Source organism: Labrus mixtus, chromosome 20 (genome assembly GCF_963584025.1).
Source record: "Labrus mixtus chromosome 20, fLabMix1.1, whole genome shotgun sequence".
NCBI lineage: Eukaryota > Metazoa > Chordata > Actinopteri > Labriformes > Labridae > Labrus > Labrus mixtus.
In genome coordinates, this window is record NC_083631.1 from 4,363,334 (window position 1) to 4,381,532 (window position 18,199).

The 18,199-nt window shown below is 42.4% G+C and overlaps 1 long non-coding RNA gene across 1 annotated transcript in view; it reads right to left on the reverse strand.

Annotated features, from left to right (window-relative positions):
- Nucleotides 1–643: 643 nt before the first annotated feature.
- LOC132953944 (uncharacterized) overlaps nucleotides 644–18,199 on the reverse strand; it is a 58,396-nt gene continuing 40,840 nt past the window's right edge. Inside the window, exons 4-5 of the long non-coding RNA XR_009665681.1 lie at nucleotides 3,907–3,971; nucleotides 644–1,387 (exon numbers count right to left, since the gene is read on the reverse strand). This is a non-coding gene — a long non-coding RNA (uncharacterized LOC132953944). The remainder of the gene's footprint in view (nucleotides 1,388–3,906; nucleotides 3,972–18,199) is intronic.

An 18,199-nucleotide genomic window follows, 5' to 3' on the forward strand; every position in this document is an offset into this window, starting at 1 on the left:
CAGCTGAAATTGACAGTGAAAGACAGTTGAATGGGGAGGAAATGCTGAATTGTTGGACTAACTTGAAATAATAGAAAAGAAATGCATTTGTCTTGTACGCTGGAATGTCTTTCTGCAGAAGAGAAGGGCCTGTTGGACATTTTTTGCCACAAAATGGTGAAAACTCCCTGCAGTTTCACCCATGTTGACCAAGACTGTGACATTTAGCACTTCTCTGTAAACATCATACATAAAGAAAGTACACAGAGGACAGAAATACTTTCCCTGATGTCATCTTTTGTAGGAAAACAGCTTCTTTAAGAAATGCAAAAGTGGTAAAAGTTAAAGATGTTTTTACTGACTCAATTTGATATCACTTTACATATAACCATATCCCTATAACTGGTAGTGAAGTAAAACCCAGAGATTTCCACTCACACTGGACTTTATCAACATTTAAATGTCAGATTTTTCCACATTTGCTCAGCAGAAGAGAAATAGAAAGTGATCCAACTCCTGATTGTCACCCTCACAGACACTGGTCTGACAAGTAGTGTAATGAAGCCAGCGTGAGTGAAACCAACAGCAGACACAAAAGTAACACTCGGAAACACATTATCACTTGTCTATCTGCAGGTGCATCGACAAATCAAACAGACAGCTGTCTGGATACACTTTTTTATTTTCTCTAACAGGCTTTCACAGACGCAACAAAAGTTATGAGCAATCAATCATGAAAATAAAACAACTGACAGGGTTATTAAGCAATATTAACACAGGCTGACAGATGTCACAATGATATGCAGTGTCAATAGGAGAGGTTTTGGTTTGTACCTTGATTACAATGGCTCCTTTGTGATCTCAATTACAAGATGTCAAAAGATCCAATGATTGACTAATCCTTCTGAGGAAACTAGATCGCATTTGTATTAATTAATTATACACTCCCTCTGAAGAAATAATATTTGTATGTGGCTGCAGCGATGCAAGGGCTACAAAAACACAACCGAAAAGGAAAAGCAACATCTAATTATTTTCCACTTGAAAGTCCAGCACTTGTTGATTCTGTAACCAGAGCAGATACATACACAGGGACATCTTAATCCAGGTAAAGAGAAAGTCAAACAATTCATAGATCCATTGTGGTTCAAACATTAAAGTGGACATCCATGAAGCACATTTTCCAACCGACAGCTTTGACTCATCAACCGTAATGTCTCAGCCGCAGAAAACACTCCCATGTCCTGCTGCTTTTATGTCACAGCTCCTCCAAGTCCAAACGGCCCGCACTGGATCTTGAGGGAGATTGTCAGTCATATGGAGCTCTTGCTGTTAGTAACCATGCCAGGAGAGAACATCTGCTGCAGGGGATACTGGTCCAAGGTCCAATCCAGGATTTAGTTGGATCCTAGAAACATAATACAGAAACTAATGATTGACTGAAGCCAAAACCCACATTAAGCTTGAAAACATGTTTCTCATACCCACACTTTAAGAAATAAGCAGTACTTCATATTTTCTTTGGCAAAATTCTTTGTTAAAGCGTTAAGAGTAACTGATCAGTGATGTAGCATGAAAACAGCAGAGCAAATTGATCAACACAAACTCCCCCTGACCTGATTCCTTTCACAGGTTTGGCTGCTTCACAATCTTTCCACACGAGCTTGAGGCTTCAAATTGGCAAAAAAAATATGAGAGTTGCAAATAAACCAACAAGAGCCTTGCCCACCACTAAAACTATCACTTTATACTCTGTGGCAAAATACAAAATTTCCATCAGTGTCGCTACAAATCAGCCTATTAATGGTGCAGGTGGAGAAAGCTAACGTCCAATCCTATACCAGAAGTTAAATGCTGCCCTAGTTATGTTTGAGGCCTTAAACGTCCTGGTGAGAAAAATGTCTCTGAACAATGACTTCAAATATAGCATCTTACTACGTCTAGAATAATATAGTGTAAAAGGAATTAGTGAGAGGAATTATTTTCATCATTATAAATGTGCTGTTTCCTTATGAGAAAAGTACTGATCAGTTTCAGCTAATACTCATTCCCAAGGTGTCAAACTACTGAGGCTCAAGGAACCCTTTGCTTCTTCAAGAGATGCAAGAGGCTTTCAAGTAGCACTAGTATGACGCTTAATAAAGTAAGTGATGTAGTAGAATGACTATTGAAGTCTGCTGAGTGTAGAGGTGAGGGTTTCTTAGGGAACATAGCCCATGATGTTTTCCATAACACCCCAACCTTGTTGTTATTTGGGTTTTTGTTTCTGGCAAACAACAAATATTAGAACCGATCAGTTATTATAGCCTCCTGTGCTTAAGGGCTACCTGGAAACAGCCTCCAGTGTAGCCTGGGATTATGAATACATGACTTAAGGCCAATAAGTCCTTTTTTGTTTATCGTCCAAAAGGCAACTTCAGAAGCGAGAGTCGAGTTGAGAAACACGGCAAAGAGTTGATCATCAGCTGCGTGTGCATGGCGTTATCTGTGTAAAGACAGTTATTAGCATCCTAAAATGACTACATTATGGGATTGTTTTCCCCTCCTTTGCCCTCACCAGTGTAAAGCCATAGGACATACAACAGTGACTACCTAAGGTGATGCGAACAGATGAGATGTCAGAAAAATGAGACAAATTGTCAGTATTTGACAATCTGGGATGAGAACGTGTTGTCAGTGCACAACATCTGCTTTTTGCACAACAAGGTCAGAACTTCCCAAGATGAGGTAATGCAGGTAGGTGGCCTCTTGACAACCTGCACTCTGCTTCACCTGTGCGTACACACACCGCCCACAAAATGACATCGCTTTGTCCGCCCCCGCAGCTCTCTGGTTGTAATGGCAGCAGAGTGGCGGGACCGGCCTGTCCCGCCTGTTCTTCGCCCGGGGAAGGAACAACGTGTCAGAGGATAAGTAGTCATCCATCAATGTTTCTCATCTGCTTTTCAGCCTGTCTGCACCTCTGAGCTGGTTTACCTGCAGTGAGTCACGTTTCACCAGAGTACAGGATGTAGCCTCACTCTCTTTCTTCATCTCTCTCCGTTTGGCCTCGTCTTTTAGCGACTAAACTACAATAACTATTTTGCTTTTTGACAATGCCTTTTCAGCATTATCTCCCAACAGTAATCCTTATACCTCACTCCCTCCATTAGCCCTCCATTCCGGTTCCTCTTTCACACGTTTCTCTCCTATGCCTCACCTTGGAGTAGAGCCAGTCTGGCAGCATCAGCAAACAGAACCAGGTCCCAACCTGCCTGTGTATGCCTGCCTGTGCCTGGGGCTGCGACTGAGACCGGCCCCTATCGCCCTCCTTCATCAGCACATCTACTGTACCTGTCTGCTGGCACCCTGCCATCCACACACACACAGTTCCCCTTCATTTACCCAGCAAACCCGGTGGATGGGTGAAAAAGAAGATAATGAAAGGCTAAAATCTACAAAAAAAACGACTACTCATGTTGGGGTCAAGCATGTTTGACCTTCATCGAGAACACCCACAGGTACCCTGTATATAGTACTGCTCATTCAGGCTGCTGGCTGCCCTGCACAGGCCCATCAACAGGTTTCTTTGAAGGCCACCGACTCTGTGGTGGGCCATCAAAGCATATCTTCATTCAGTTCCACTGAAAGGATCTTAGGCTCCTGAGAGACGCCGTGTTTGAAGTGATATCTCTCTGCCACTGCATTCTTTACCATGCTGTCATGACTTGAGTTTCACAGTGAAAAAAAAAAGCAAAGAACATGGGCATAAAGCCAGTGCCACCACCCTGATCATGTCTCACATACATGTGAACTACCACCACTTTGTTCTGATCAGCGAATGTACCGTACTCTGGTTGTTTGTAGCAACTGACAGGTCATAATAACGCAGCGCTGTGTGTGATCACCGATGAGTGAAGATCAAATAAAACACAGAGTCATCCCTACCTGATGAATCCTTTGAGATCATGTTTCCATTAGTCAGCCTCTTCTCGACGCACACCTGAGATCATCTGAAAGAGATAAAGGACAAGGAAATAAAATCATTCACAGAGGTGCTCAAGAAGAAGACAATCAGACATAATCTAGTACAACGTTGCCCAAACTTGCAAAACACTCAAATATGTTTTGTCAGTGCACAGAAGGAACCATAACCTCCTTCTTCCGTTTTCAAAGCAATGGTGACGTTTTAGTGCCAAACTTCAGAGTCATGGAGGGTCTCAAGATAAGAATGATGGTGAGCTTATAAACAGAACAAGAAAATATTTTATGCTACATGAAAGTTGAAGCTAGCAAAATGTCAGCAATCAGTGTATGAAACATGAAGTTTCAGTTATAGCTTCAGTGATGTCACCTAGTTGTTTCTAAAGAGGCATTATGAAGCCTAACAATGGTCATGAGTTGGTGACCATATCAGAAATGCAATCTTCACCTTACTTTCGATCAAACTATTCACAAACAAAGAGGTGGAACTGATGCAGGCCTCAAGCCAAGTAGAGAAGAGCTACAAGACACCCACCTGTGTCAGTCAACTGCCTCATTATGCAAATAGACTGGAACTCTTAACTATATAACTGGCCTAATTATAATAAATATAATATAAAACAAATATGTCTTTATTCTAGAGATAGGACCGTGGACAGAGCCAGAAACAGGGCTGAGAAAGTGGAGGATGATTTGGGGGAAAGGAGCCACGGGTCGGATTTGAACCTGGACCGCCCGCTCTCGAGGTATAGGCCTGTGTACATGGAGTGCACGTGCTAACCGCTGTAGGGTACTGGTGCCCCAACCCTATACAGTTTTTAACCAATGAATGGCTTAATTTCTCAACACTGAAGGTTGCATATTCTCTTAATGGTTCCAGTAACGAGGGGGTATGTATCAGCCAATCCTCTAGTCTGAGTAATGGAATCGTATTGTTAAGGAAAATAACATTCATACACCTGTAAAAATAACAACACAAATCAAATAAGTCATAAAATATTTGCCATACCTTCATCACTGGTTTAAGCACATGTTTGGTCACAGAGCACACAGGAGGGAACACTGATTGCTCAACATACAAGCCACAGTGGCTGGTAAATAAAAGTATTATGAAACAGTGATTTGTGACGTTTGTGACAGCTCAGACTGAGTCCCTCGGTTTTTTTGTTGCGCTCTAACACTCAGAGGAGAGTTGAATTGAGGACCAGCGATCAGGTAAACTGGTATTCTCCCCTCTACAAGTTTCAGCAAAAACAGCATCGTACAGAAGAGTATGCTCGCATGCAGCAGGCCTCTTTCAGTCTGTCTTGGGCTTGGACACAGGCTATGTGCTGAAACGGATTTCAATCTCCATTATAACAGGTGTAGCTGCCATGTCTCACTTGTACTAAGTCCAAGATATTAAAAGTCTCGTGGTAATTGGAGTGCAAAGACTAAAACTCCTGTCAGCGTTGTTAAAAATCTTGGCTATTTGTAGGTCCATTAAAGCTTGAATGATGAACACGTTCAATTTCTGCCAAATCTTCCAAAATAAAAGTCCCCTATTTTCAAAGAAGATAAATCTTAAAAAAAAAAAAAAAAAAAAAAAAAACAGACTTCTCTGAGGGGGAGAAGTCAGGTTTCGGTGCGTGATTATGTCTTTATATGCTCAATCCCTTTTAATTCTGTAATACCGTGATATAATACCGTTATAGGAAAAGTTACAAAAACATACCGTGATTTAAATCTGAGGTCCACCTGTACCCTCTTATACAGGCTTAGTTTTCGCTCAGCTGTCCTCACTGCCTTCTTATGCATTTATTTAAGGCTCTTGGTCATTTAAAGCTGGTTTTATAATAGCCACAGGATGCAGACCTTCTCCAGTATCTTCACTGAACATTTAAAAAGTCAAACCTGGAATAGTGACATTGATCAGCCCACTCTGTTAAACGCAGATCTAAAGTTTCAGAGGAGCTCTGCAGCAGTTGGCAGGCCAGGAGAAAAGAAGGCAGTCAAAGTGGCTTTTCCATTATGGTATTGAAAAATAACCGGTGTGCTGGTTTTATTTTATTAGGGTTAATAGGTTCAGGTAGATATTGGATCATGAAACTGTTTTTGATCACAGGTTTCTTGATCCCGACATGTTTAAGACTGCTGTGCTCTGGATCATCGACAGCCCCGGTCCCTCTTGATCCATTCATGGACAATGGTGCTCTCTGCTACTGAATTTCACTATACAAGACCAGTTACCTTGGCAACAAATGCACTGTTTCCAAGTGACACAAAGACTAAACCGAAGAACCTTTCTTACAGGTTGAAGGCTCCAAGAGTCGAAGAGAAAACAGCAATAACAGGACGACGGGGAAAGAAACTGAATACCGGCAAATTGCTTCCCAGAGTTTCAAGAGGACATGGTAAAATGATTCTTTCTTTCCTCTCCCTTTTAAAATACCTCTCCCTGGCACCAGGCACCATAGGTAGCTATGTTCTGGTCCCATTTCTTTTATATCCCTTCTTGTATTTCTGTTTTTTCGAGCTATCGTACTGAGCTAAGTGAGTTATCATGTATACCAACAGGCTGGAAGCTGCATGCAGCTCAGCTTAGCGTCCAGATGAGGTAATGTTTAAAAGGCTGGCGAGCCAGGAGACAGGCTGGTCAGGTCTTGATTAGCTCAGTGGTAGGAGCTCTCTCTAATATTGGACACCCCTTTGTGTGGAGAGATTACTACCTTATGAAAAACTGCCCCTGCTGACGCGCCCGATGGGATCAGAGCTTCCTGCCTGCTTCATCGTCCTGCTTATGAGCTCTCCACACACACAGGAGAGAAACACACAACCAAACACCGAGCACACACACTTGAACTTCTAAGAAAAGACAGCAGATCATTCACAAACTCATAAGTTCTTTGCATGGACACATCCAATAAACATGGCTGGAAATGTCACCTCCTACCAAGAGCCTCCTCTCTTTCACTTCTGTCTGCGATGACCACAACTGATGACCCCCACATGGAAAACAACCGGCATTTATTAACAAGGCCAGATGACACATAAACACACACTCGGCTATGCTCACTTGCTTTTACTGTGGTCATCTCCCCCCGGCCACTCTCCAATGAAAATCACATGATGGACCACATGCAGCGCAAAAAAAAAATAAACGAAAATCCCCACCCCAAAAAACATCAACAAACAATGTTAAAGAAGCGGATTCAGAAGCAAACCCCTTCAGGGGATTTGATACAAGCAGTCGTATTAATGAAGCCGAGGCTATAGCATGGTTTGAATTATTTGATGTTCCATTAGTTTAAAATAAAGCTCTGATTAAAATGGTTTGTCAACACATAGTTGCAAAGAAATGTCTGAAGCAGAGTTTGACTTTTTTTTCCCAGATGTGTTATCTGTTAATTAGCTAACTAGAGGGTTTATATTAATGTATTCTTTCTCAAATAAATCTCGTTCAAAATGCAAACCTGAGGAATGGGTGCAGCCTTCTGGTTTGTTAAACTGCATAGCAAACATTAACACCTTCCTATTTCCAGTGTAAGGGCGTGTACATTAACAAATTCTTCTATTTCTGCAGCGCACTTTGTAAATACAAAATAAATGTGGATGTAGGCACACATGGATGCAACCACCCACCCACACACACACACAAACCTGTCAGGGACGCTGGCACAACCTTGCGCCAGTGGTCCTTTAAACCAGTCATGTGAAACGACCCGTACCTTTCTGCAAATCAGATTACGTCTCCGAGCTGAGGTCTGCAATTCCACACACACATTTAAAGCTCCGAGCTCAGGTTCACGCAACAGACACTCTTACACACACACACAGACGCACACAAACCCACACAGCTTAATCAGATTCTGCCCCACAAACCTCCCGTTTTACTGAATGCATGCAAACTGCCAGTATCAGTCAGTCCCTGAAACACTGTCTTAAGCACATATAAACTTACAGAACACCGTAAGCATGTATGGACTATGCAAAAATAAGTAAATGAATAGGAACAATTTTATGTTAAGGAAAACAGAGGGCTGTGATAAGCCTCCTTTCAGCAGCGCTCGACTGCTGTTTGGCAGCGCTGCTTTGGAATGAGCACATGTGGAAACATGTTTATAGTGTGTTTGGCTGGAATGCGAATGATAGATGATTCGCAAATGATCCAAATCCAATTCAGGTTACGAAGCACTGATGTGTGGAAGCAGGAAAATCACACAAGTTTTCGGTCCTTAAACTTTGTCAATTTGGATTATTTGTGGATTTACTTTATCTCATCTGTAATGCACAAATTTCCCCCAACGGGGGATCAATAAAGTTTATCTTCATCTTTATCTTTGCACAAACTTCATTACATTTTAGGACTGAGTGTGTGAAGAGATGAATAAGGAAAGTGAACAGTGATTAAACATTATGAGTGTGCAAATAACTCTACGCTGTATCCATGACAATCCATGATTTTAGCTCCAGTAATTAGATTTGCAACAATCCAAGGTTTTTGCTCAATCTTCATCATGACGTAAAAGAAGCTCGTCGGCTGGCTGCTAGTGGACTGGCCTAATTAAGGCCAGACAGTTGGAGGAGGTACAAGCCTCCGTCCCAACAGGATCTACATTAAGTCTCCACTCTGCTAATCAGAAAGCCCTTAAACTACATCAGCATGTCCCTCTGGCCAACCAACAACCAAATCTCATTCATCTTCCGAACATTTGAGGGAAAATGTACTTGCAAGCTGGAAAATCAGTCCCTGCTGTCTCATTACACATTTTAATAAACTAAATCCTAAAAGATAAGCCTTGTTGCTCATTGTCTGTGCTCCTTTTGCCCTTGGTGTCGTGGAGGTCAGAGGGGTGGGACATTGTGGGTGGCAGGAAGCTGAGACAGTTGTGCCTACAATGGGGTGTAAGGACTCTGTCAGTCGGCCTAACTCAAGTTCAACTCATTTGGGTCATTCTGTCCTCACATTGACATCTGAGAATCAGCAATGGAGAGCAGCAAAGAGGGAGAATGGAGCAGCAGAGGGGCCGCACCCTGGGTTGGATTGCACTGGACGCTCAGATAAGACGACAGGAAAGGGCAGATTGGAGCAGGGTAACGGAGGAAGCTGGCCGAGTCTACTGTTACCCCAGGAAGAGCTCACTCATCTCTCAGATCACCTGCCACACCTGTAGAGGACAGGACCTGATTCAGTGACACAGTGCCACCAGGCCCGAGTCGGGAATCGGTCACGAGAACCACAGAGTGAATTCAACATAAACAGATGTCAAATAAATTCTTCAGAAACTGTGTACAGTACAGTACAAGCTTGTTGAGGTAATTTTACATATGGGACTTATGTCTCCCTTACCAACCAATGACAATAAAGAAGAGGCCAGACATCCAAAATCCCATTTGTCAACAACAATCACAACTCATCACAGACTCGTTTTTTCAAGGGTATACTCGCCAGGTCAAGAGCTGTCGCTAATGCCACAACATGATCCCTTTCCATTTTTTTCTCTTTGAACTTCCTAGAATAAATGCAAATAACAAGAAAATCTAATTATCGGTGACTACGGGGGGAAAGGGAAATGCTGCTGGACAATTATTATAACCTAGCAACAGTAACCAAAATGAGAAGCGCTCTTGAGTTTGTGGTTGCTGCTAGCACAAAAACGTCACTACTGGACACAGGGCCTAAACAGAGAGTTATATTTTAAGTTAAGAGTTACAGCTAGCAGTATATGCTGGGTCAATCATCTAGAATTATAATAATATAAAATGATTTTTAGTTTTATATTCAAATCAATCTGTAAATCAGACTAGAGAAGCACTGTGAGTTTTGATAGAGACAGTAGTTTTACACTGATATATTGATGCTATATAAATAAGAAACAGGACACTGAAATGCAGTGATGCAACTCAGGACACCTATGATCAGTCCTACAGCTCACATGCCTCACAAACAAAAACACACACACACACACACATACTGGTAAAATAAACCACATAGTATCTTCATCTGGAATGCATTTCCTGTCCTCCGTGTTGGCATATGGCCACTAGTTCCTGTTTTCACACCACTTCATCTCTCAGTTGTAGTTCCCTGCCTGCACAGAAACAACTGTCATAGCTCTGTAACAACACAGAACTTTTAAGGACAAGGACTACAACCTTAGACTTCTGTTCTGAGTTTGACAATCTCAGGCAATGATATGTACTACCCACATCTGGAAAAATGCTACAGGGTGGATTACAACGGTTTAAAATCTAGTTTTGATAAGCAGAGCCCTCCCCAAGAAGCAGGGAGGTGCCATAATCAGAGTCATACACCGACCTGAAACCCAACCTGGAATGGAAATTTAAGAGGATCATTAAATTACATCAAGCGCCTCTTTAATAAGACAAATTAGACAGCTCAAGCATCCTGCCTCAGTGAACCTACTGTGGAAAAACCTAGTCGGTGTGTCGAGTTTTACAAGGTGAGAAGTGAGGAGAAAGTTCTATTCAGCAGCCGTGGTGATGAATTGTCTTATCTGAAACAAACATGTCACCATAGATCTTCTATCACCTTTTTAACCCAGTCAAGGTAGTGACCAGCAGTGGTCACAGGAGCTGTGAAATGTTAGTTTTAGAGGGAAAGTAAACAGCCTTCTCCCATGGTGGGCCTGTACCCTACACAGAGTAAGCACATGTTTCCTATTGTGGTTAAAAGGAACGGGGATTAAAGTGCAGTGCAGCCGGAGCCACAGCCATACACCCCATGGTGGGATCACAGTCCTCTCAGGTCTTTCAGTACTGCTGATGCAGCCCAGTCAGATGTGGCTGGGAGAAGCAGAGGCCAGATCCATCAGATGGACTAGTTAGATGGTCCTCTGGAGCCCAAATTTGAGGCCTGAAGTTGGGACTGAGGAGGCAGGCCTGTTACCATGTTGACAGGACTACCGGACTGAGACAGGCAGACACTCGCACAAACACTAGCTAGGTAAGGGTTATGAAAAGGTGTTGAAACTGAGCGGATTTTTCTTTTAAGAGGCCTCATGAAAAAGAGATCACCTTCAAGACTCTTATTAAAGACAGAAACAGAGGTAGAGTTCAAAGAGGTGAAGGTGGAGTTGGACTGAAAACAAAGTCGGGGAGAAAAAATCTGGTCAATGGTTCAGTGGTTCTGCCTGCAAAATATGAGGTAGTCACCCCGGGGCCTCAGGGTCAAATAGGCCACATTCAGGTACCACAGGGGACAGTTAAAGCAGGAGACTGTGACTGTGAAGCCAATTAAAGGACACTTTAAAAAAGGCAAATAGTGCAAGGGACATTGAGGAAGATATGCATAGTGGAGCATATCTGCACTTACCAAAAACTGCCAATTAACTAACACCCCATGAAGCTCAGCTGTGACCGCTTCAGCTGGACAACTTCCATGTGCAGTGAGTAAAAACACTCTTATGTGCAGGGTAAGAAAGGACGCAGACGGAGGGTCAAATACTGAGGGCATACTGAGCATGATTCAAGATTTTTTTAAGCATCTGACTAAAGTTATAAAACATGTCTAAGGACTTGTCTTGAGACTTGAAAGCAAATATCTGATTAAAACCCAATACCTGCTAATTAGTGCTAATACACCAATGCTAAAATTTTACATATAAAAAAAAAGTTTGGGCCCTGACTCCTTGGACTGCCTGTTAGCCACATTATTTTAAATGAATGTGCATGAAAATGTATCTGCAACCACTAAGACTGCAAAAATATCAGGTTTGATGCACACGCCAAGTAGGCTTCAACTACCTGTTAATAATGCATTATCAAGCCTCAATATAATATATGTTTTATGTAAAAAAAAAAATCAGACCCCATGAAATTGAACTGAATAAGGAAACAAGCGATGTTAAGCAACATATTTGTGTCTCTCTAACAGATGTTTCCTTCTGCTGCGAAGTTTGGCTTTTTTGGGTTCTTTTGGTTTAACTTCCTTTTTCAGTCTTGGAGTGCGCCCTTTGTCAAACTTACACAACAAAATATAATAGAGGACAGTTTAATGTACATTTGTTTAACTACTTTATTCCAGTAAATTCTTGTTCTTTGCCATATCAAACTTTCACAACAGTTTGTAAACATAATATTCCAATACTTTGCAATTGTCTTGCATTTGCAACAAATTCCCATTAGAGACTTGTGGTTTTAATTGGATATGTCTTAAATGACTTGAAATATATATAGACAAGCATCATTCTTGGCCTTTTGGCCTCAAAGCCTACACACATTGTCAGAGATAATTACAAGTCTATGTCATGTGTCTGTCAATTTATGAGACATTGGTGTGTCTGCTTCCCGATGTTTGAGGGAGAAATTGTGGAGATCAGATTTTGTGCTGGGCCTAAGTGTTTGAGCAGATCTGCAGGACTTTCTCACCCACAAACACACGGTGGGCGAGTGAGTACGGCATGTTAATAAGCATGTGCGTGGTCGTGTTTTGAAACTGGAAACAGATTTACGCAGTGTTGGGGATCAGCCCTTTAAAAGGTCACACTGAGCAAGTTCTCAGTAAACACTGTTCTTTCACCGATCCAGGGGACTGTTAGGCCTATGGTTTCACAACAACACAAGACTGACAAGTAAGCACTCTGACCACTTTCTCCTCTTGCATGACATCAGTAATTTATGATTAGAATGACGCCACACTGACATTTAGCATCTTTGATTAATTGGTTCCTATAAGGGTCTTAGAGTGTTTCTGTATGACCAAAAACAAGGGGGAAAAAGATTTCTGGAGCCCTTAATTGTTGGATGCAAACAAGCCTCCCACCTCAAACACAGCCTCATAGCAGAACACCCTGGCATGGGATGAAATTTCCCCAACAGTAACAGAACTTTCCTTTTGACACTGGTCATACCGTTACATGGGATAGACTTAAAGGGGATATCTGTTAAACTCCCTTGATTACAAACATCCTTCAGCGACACATGTGGAATGGCAAACAAACCTAAACACACATTCATGCATGGACAGAGAAGCCTAGAAGTACGCCATTAAATGCATGCATGTGTGTGTGTGTGTATATACACACTGTCCATGCAATCATTAACTGGTCATGCAAATCTCCTGATGTAAATGTCAGGGAGTGAAACGGTGGAAAAAAAGGTGGGATGAGGAACACCATCAAGATTAATCCGTCCAGGAATTAGCAGCAAGCAAATATCACCAATAATAAACAAATGACTAACATTCCCGGCCTGTGTGGTTTCAAGCCTAAGGCTCCGGCTAGAACCCAGCAGGGTCTGGATCCAATCCCTGCTGTTTATCAGTGAGAGTGGAAACGGCCACTTGTGAAACCTCCATGACAAACACTTGAGGGACAAATCCAGATCGGCCAATGAAGGAGTGCAGACCAATCACTCCCTCCTCTTTTGAGTTAAAGCCCAGACCTCAGAGAGATATCAGCTTGAAATTTAGACTGTACCACCATGTTATTCACTTCGCCACTGTAATCTTGTCAGCCATATTTTGTGGGGAACTAATTGGATTGAGCCCAAACCAATCTCCAGTGACTGTCACAAATCTGTCTACTTCCAGGTAAGTATAAGTCGACACCAAGGGCAAGTTAAACTACAGCAAGTATAAGTTAAGACAGTGTTCTATGCAGACGATGTGCTAGTTTAATAAATTGAAAAAAAAAACACGCCTCAGAGGACAACCTTTTTCTTATAAAATGATATTAAATGTGATATTGACTTTTCATTTGGTATAATTACATACATTAACATATGAAAAGCAGTAGGGTTGTCATGATACCATAATTTTGAATATGATACTTGTAAAGAATCAAATGTTATCGATAGTTGTTTTTATACCATAGCAACAACAAATCCTGGTCACAACATTGTGTTTTTCTCTAATTATCTTACTATTTTTGAGTTTCCATGAGTGTCCATTATTGCCTGACACCGTTTAACATCTACTCCCTTGTAATCTTTTTTTGACAATCTCTTCCAATTACAATAGAAAATATAAAATATTTATAAATGATTGACAAAGAACCAAATGTAAGTTTTATTCCTTAATGTATCCTTTGGCTTTTAAGAACATGGTCTTACTAGATGCAGACCTCTGTTACCACTTCACAAATCAGGGGAACAACATTTCAACAAAACACAACAGTTAATTTTTTAAACTACAATTGTGACTTACACAGTCTGAAACCATGTTACCAGTCCAAACCAGTCTGCCTGTTAAAGGCCAGAAAGGGAAATGCCAACACAGGAAAGACAACAGAGCAGCACACCTGTTTAGCATTATTGACAAAATATTGATTGCTTGTCTAGGTGTAACCAAGGAGATTATTGCAGAGGAATGTTGTCCGGATAAGGTAATGAGCCATAAATTCCCTTAAGTAGTAAAAGGTATGGTTAATTAGCAGCGTGTGATGAAACACATCAAAGGTAAAATAGTGAAAGCAGGTTGTAATTTCATCTCCATGGCTTTCTGTAACCAGGAAAGCTGCAAGACTCGACCTCTTCCACTAGCTTTAAAGCTCCAAAAATCCTAACTATGATGGATTTTGCAGACCTTAATCTCACTCTGTATATGGGTGTGTGTATTTGTGGGTGTGCTGGTAGGTTAAGTAATCCCTTTGCTCTAATCCACCTATTTTGTTTCGGTCCACTGTTCAGATTCAAGGTGGAAAAGTGCCGAGACGACAACATTTTGCCTTCTCAGTGTGTCTGGCCAGCAGTGTTCTACCTGCTGAGCCCACCGACTCACCAAGCCTGAAGGACTCTGTTACTTTAACCCTGTCCCCAGCCATGTCCCAGGCCCGCACAAAAGCCATCTGGGGTGCGGCTGAGAGCTATAGCAACAAAATAACTCTTTCAATGTGCACTCTGCATGGTTCTGACTGCAGGGCGTTGAGGTCGCCAATACCAAGACTCTTACTGGACCACCTCCTCCTCCCTCTCATCCACTCTTCTAATCCTGGCCTACATGACTGACTCTGACTGAAAGCACCACACGCCAGAGGTGGGAGCCAAAAGCACTGTGAGATTGAAAAAAAAGACCACCTGCTCATCAAACTAAATTGCACTCACTGAAGGCAATGGGGAATAGAGAGAATGAAAAGGAGGGGAGCAGGAGAAAAAAATAAGTAAGAATACAAAGAAGAACAAGTCACTGCTCTCCCTCTGTGATCTTGGCAGACAAAAGAACAAATTACATTTCTGCGTCATGCCCCCTGAGGGTCAAAATCAGCACAGGGTCCCTCTCAGTGCTGTTTGTGTGCGAGCACGTTGATATAGGTTCCATCAGTTCCCACAAGAAAGTCAGGGAAGTGGATGGGCCTACCTTTCAGCCTTTCATCTTGGCTTCTTTTGTATTCCACTATGCTTGTGTCTGTTGTCTCTCCCCTCTATTGGGTAGAATTGACTGTTATTATTCCAAACAGCATTATCTTTATTAATGCCACAGGTCTCAGGACTGTGCACTCCCTGGGAGCTGGATCTGGAGAGAGCTGCAACCAATCTCCCTAGATAAAAGCTCAGCAGAGAGCTGTATGCAAGCCAGACAGCCCGGACAAGCCTTCATCCTCCCTCCTCATTCTCTCGGAGAGGTATAGGCCCTACAAAGACTAAGATATGGCTTTAATCTTAGCACTTTCAGTCAGACAGAAACATTTGAACTGAAAGCAGCTCTGTAAAAAGCCATCAGAAGTCACTCCAGGTTGTTAGCCAACAGTCAGAACAAACAAATTATTTTATAACTATTCAACAATTGCAAGAAGAAGATTATCAATAATGACAAAGTTTTAAAAACCTGGAAACTGAGGGGAAAAGGTTACAAACAGTTCAGGTTAGAAGTCATGGATTTTTATCTTTTGCTGCTACATTTTATGAGTTTGCGCTCCAGTTCTACTGCGGCTCATGTTGGAGGTGGCTCGTACGCCATTTCCCGAAGTCAGCCATGCATGACGAGTTATTTTAAAGGTGGTGTGGAGAGCTGACGTGTGGCCAGGCCAGGCCGGGGCAGCTGCTGGGGTCTCGGCTTAGTGCCTCAAGCCCCCTCGCTCCAGTGGTCACACAGCATCAGCTCCCGGCCCGAGCCCGGACACTGATTTATGGGACAGGGGGGATTACCATCAAACCAGCCGTGAGGACCACCCAGATGGTGGCACAGGACGACAGCCGCACAAACACACTGAGGCACACATGCACGCAAACTCAAATATACTAACGCATTTACACAAGTACCTATATGTACCTTTTATAGGCAGGTATCCAGAAATACATGGCCTTAAACAAATATGGACTTGAAAGCTAGTTTTAATATTGCTGTTTAAGATCTTCCCCCAAAAAATCTGGAAATAAACAGAAATAAAAAGCTGCACATGACATTTGTAAGGCTCTCTTAACCATTCAAGTGCGTAGGAGGGATTAGTTTGCTGAGGTTTCCTCATTACCACAAAGCAACGGAGCCAACTTTGCTCATCGAGGTTCATATGTATCTGCAGGATGAGCCTGGTTAGAAGTAATCCCACTCAATTATGTCATACAATTTGTTTTCTTTTTCTCGCTGAAGCTTGCATGCTGCAAAATTTTAGTAGTAGTATATTTGAACGGTGTAAAAAATTCCATATAGATGCAGGTGGGGATAAAAGGCCTGGCTCTAAATCTATCTCTCATCACTTTTAAGTGGATCTTTACGTTTGATAATTTTCTTTCTAAATCTCTGGCTGCAGGGACCGGACTCATCCCTAATACTTATCCGCCCAAGTCATGTTTTCATGTGCAAATACACTGAGCCAAAGAGGAAAAAGAAGGAAGGAAAGCACATATTTCTTACTTGCTGGGGCACAGTGCAACTCAACCTCAAGGCACCAGTTGGATGAGCCGAACAATAAAAGTCAATGACAAATCGGACGTGGTGCATTCCTTGGGCAAACACTCACTTCATAAAGGGAGACAGGTAGGCAAACACTCACCTGCCCTGAGCTAATAATGCGCGTGGAGGCAAACACACACACTCACACATGCACACACTTGAATTTGTCGATATGTTGAGACAATGATGGGAATTGGACTGAGAAGAACGGTGTTGGTATGTAGATAAGATCAGATTTTCTCAGGAAAACTAAAACTAGAAAAAATAAATCTCAGAGAGTCACGTGTAGTTGTTATTCATAATGAAATCACAAGAGTAGAATGTGAAAGACCTGTGTAAATGTGTGCTGAATTGCTCTGCTATGTGAAGTGTGGAAATAGGCTGGAACATACAGCTACAGTATATATGATAGACTTGCTCTGTTTAGAGTTGTTCTTAATCGTTGCACTGCAAAAATAAACAGAATAAGTATTATTTTAAACAAGGCAATCACAATGGCTGCAGGAGCAGGATTTAAGCAGCTTACACAGAATGCATTTTATAATAAGTTGCACATTACAAACCACGTGTTTGTGTGATCGGAGCCTCCTAAAAACTCGGGTGTATGTGTGTGCATGTGCACTTCTTATCCTGTAATGGATTGTCAGAAAATCATTAATGACTGTGCTCACTCTCCGACCAAACAAATCACACACATTTACCCCTGAGGCCTTCTCAAACCTCCAGTGACAGCCGCGCTCTGCTCAGTGGGATGCACCCTCAAAACTTCCTGACCATGCTACTCCCTCCAGTTGCCTTCTGATTGGACGCTCACAGGCTGAGAGGACGAAGAGAAGAGGAGGGGAAGTGGTGGCAGGGAGCGGGCTGGCAGCGGATACATGGGAGAAAACAAATTCCTGCCCCATCGCCATGGAGATGAGTCAACAGCAGGTCGGGGGCTGAGGGGCGGGTTGGGGGGCACAGGCTGACCTGCTGTAGTTAACAATTCATCCCCGTATCCGGCTCCCAAATGATTGGGCAAACACGGAGTGCTGCAGAGTCAAAAGGGCCCCAAGGGGCTGAGAGAGGGGCATCACCCTGGGGTGACACGCTGACAGGCACACACTGGTTGGTAAAGGGGTGGACCAGCTGAAAGGGGGAGGGAGAGATGATAGTGGGGAGGGGGTCTTGTGGGATGTGTGAGAAGGGCTAAGTACAATCAGTGAAGAGGCATAACTGCACAGTCATAAAATGATGACTGTTGATGGTTATGACTTTACAAAGCAATGTTTAAGAAAAAAACATTTTCAGGTTTTATCAATCAACTTTAAGGATGCACCGATTCTGAAAATCAGGGCAGATACTGATGCAGGTGTTGGAGAATTGATTTTACCAACTAATTTTTTTTTTTCATTACTTCATTGTAATTCTTTGTGTCTGCTCTCACAC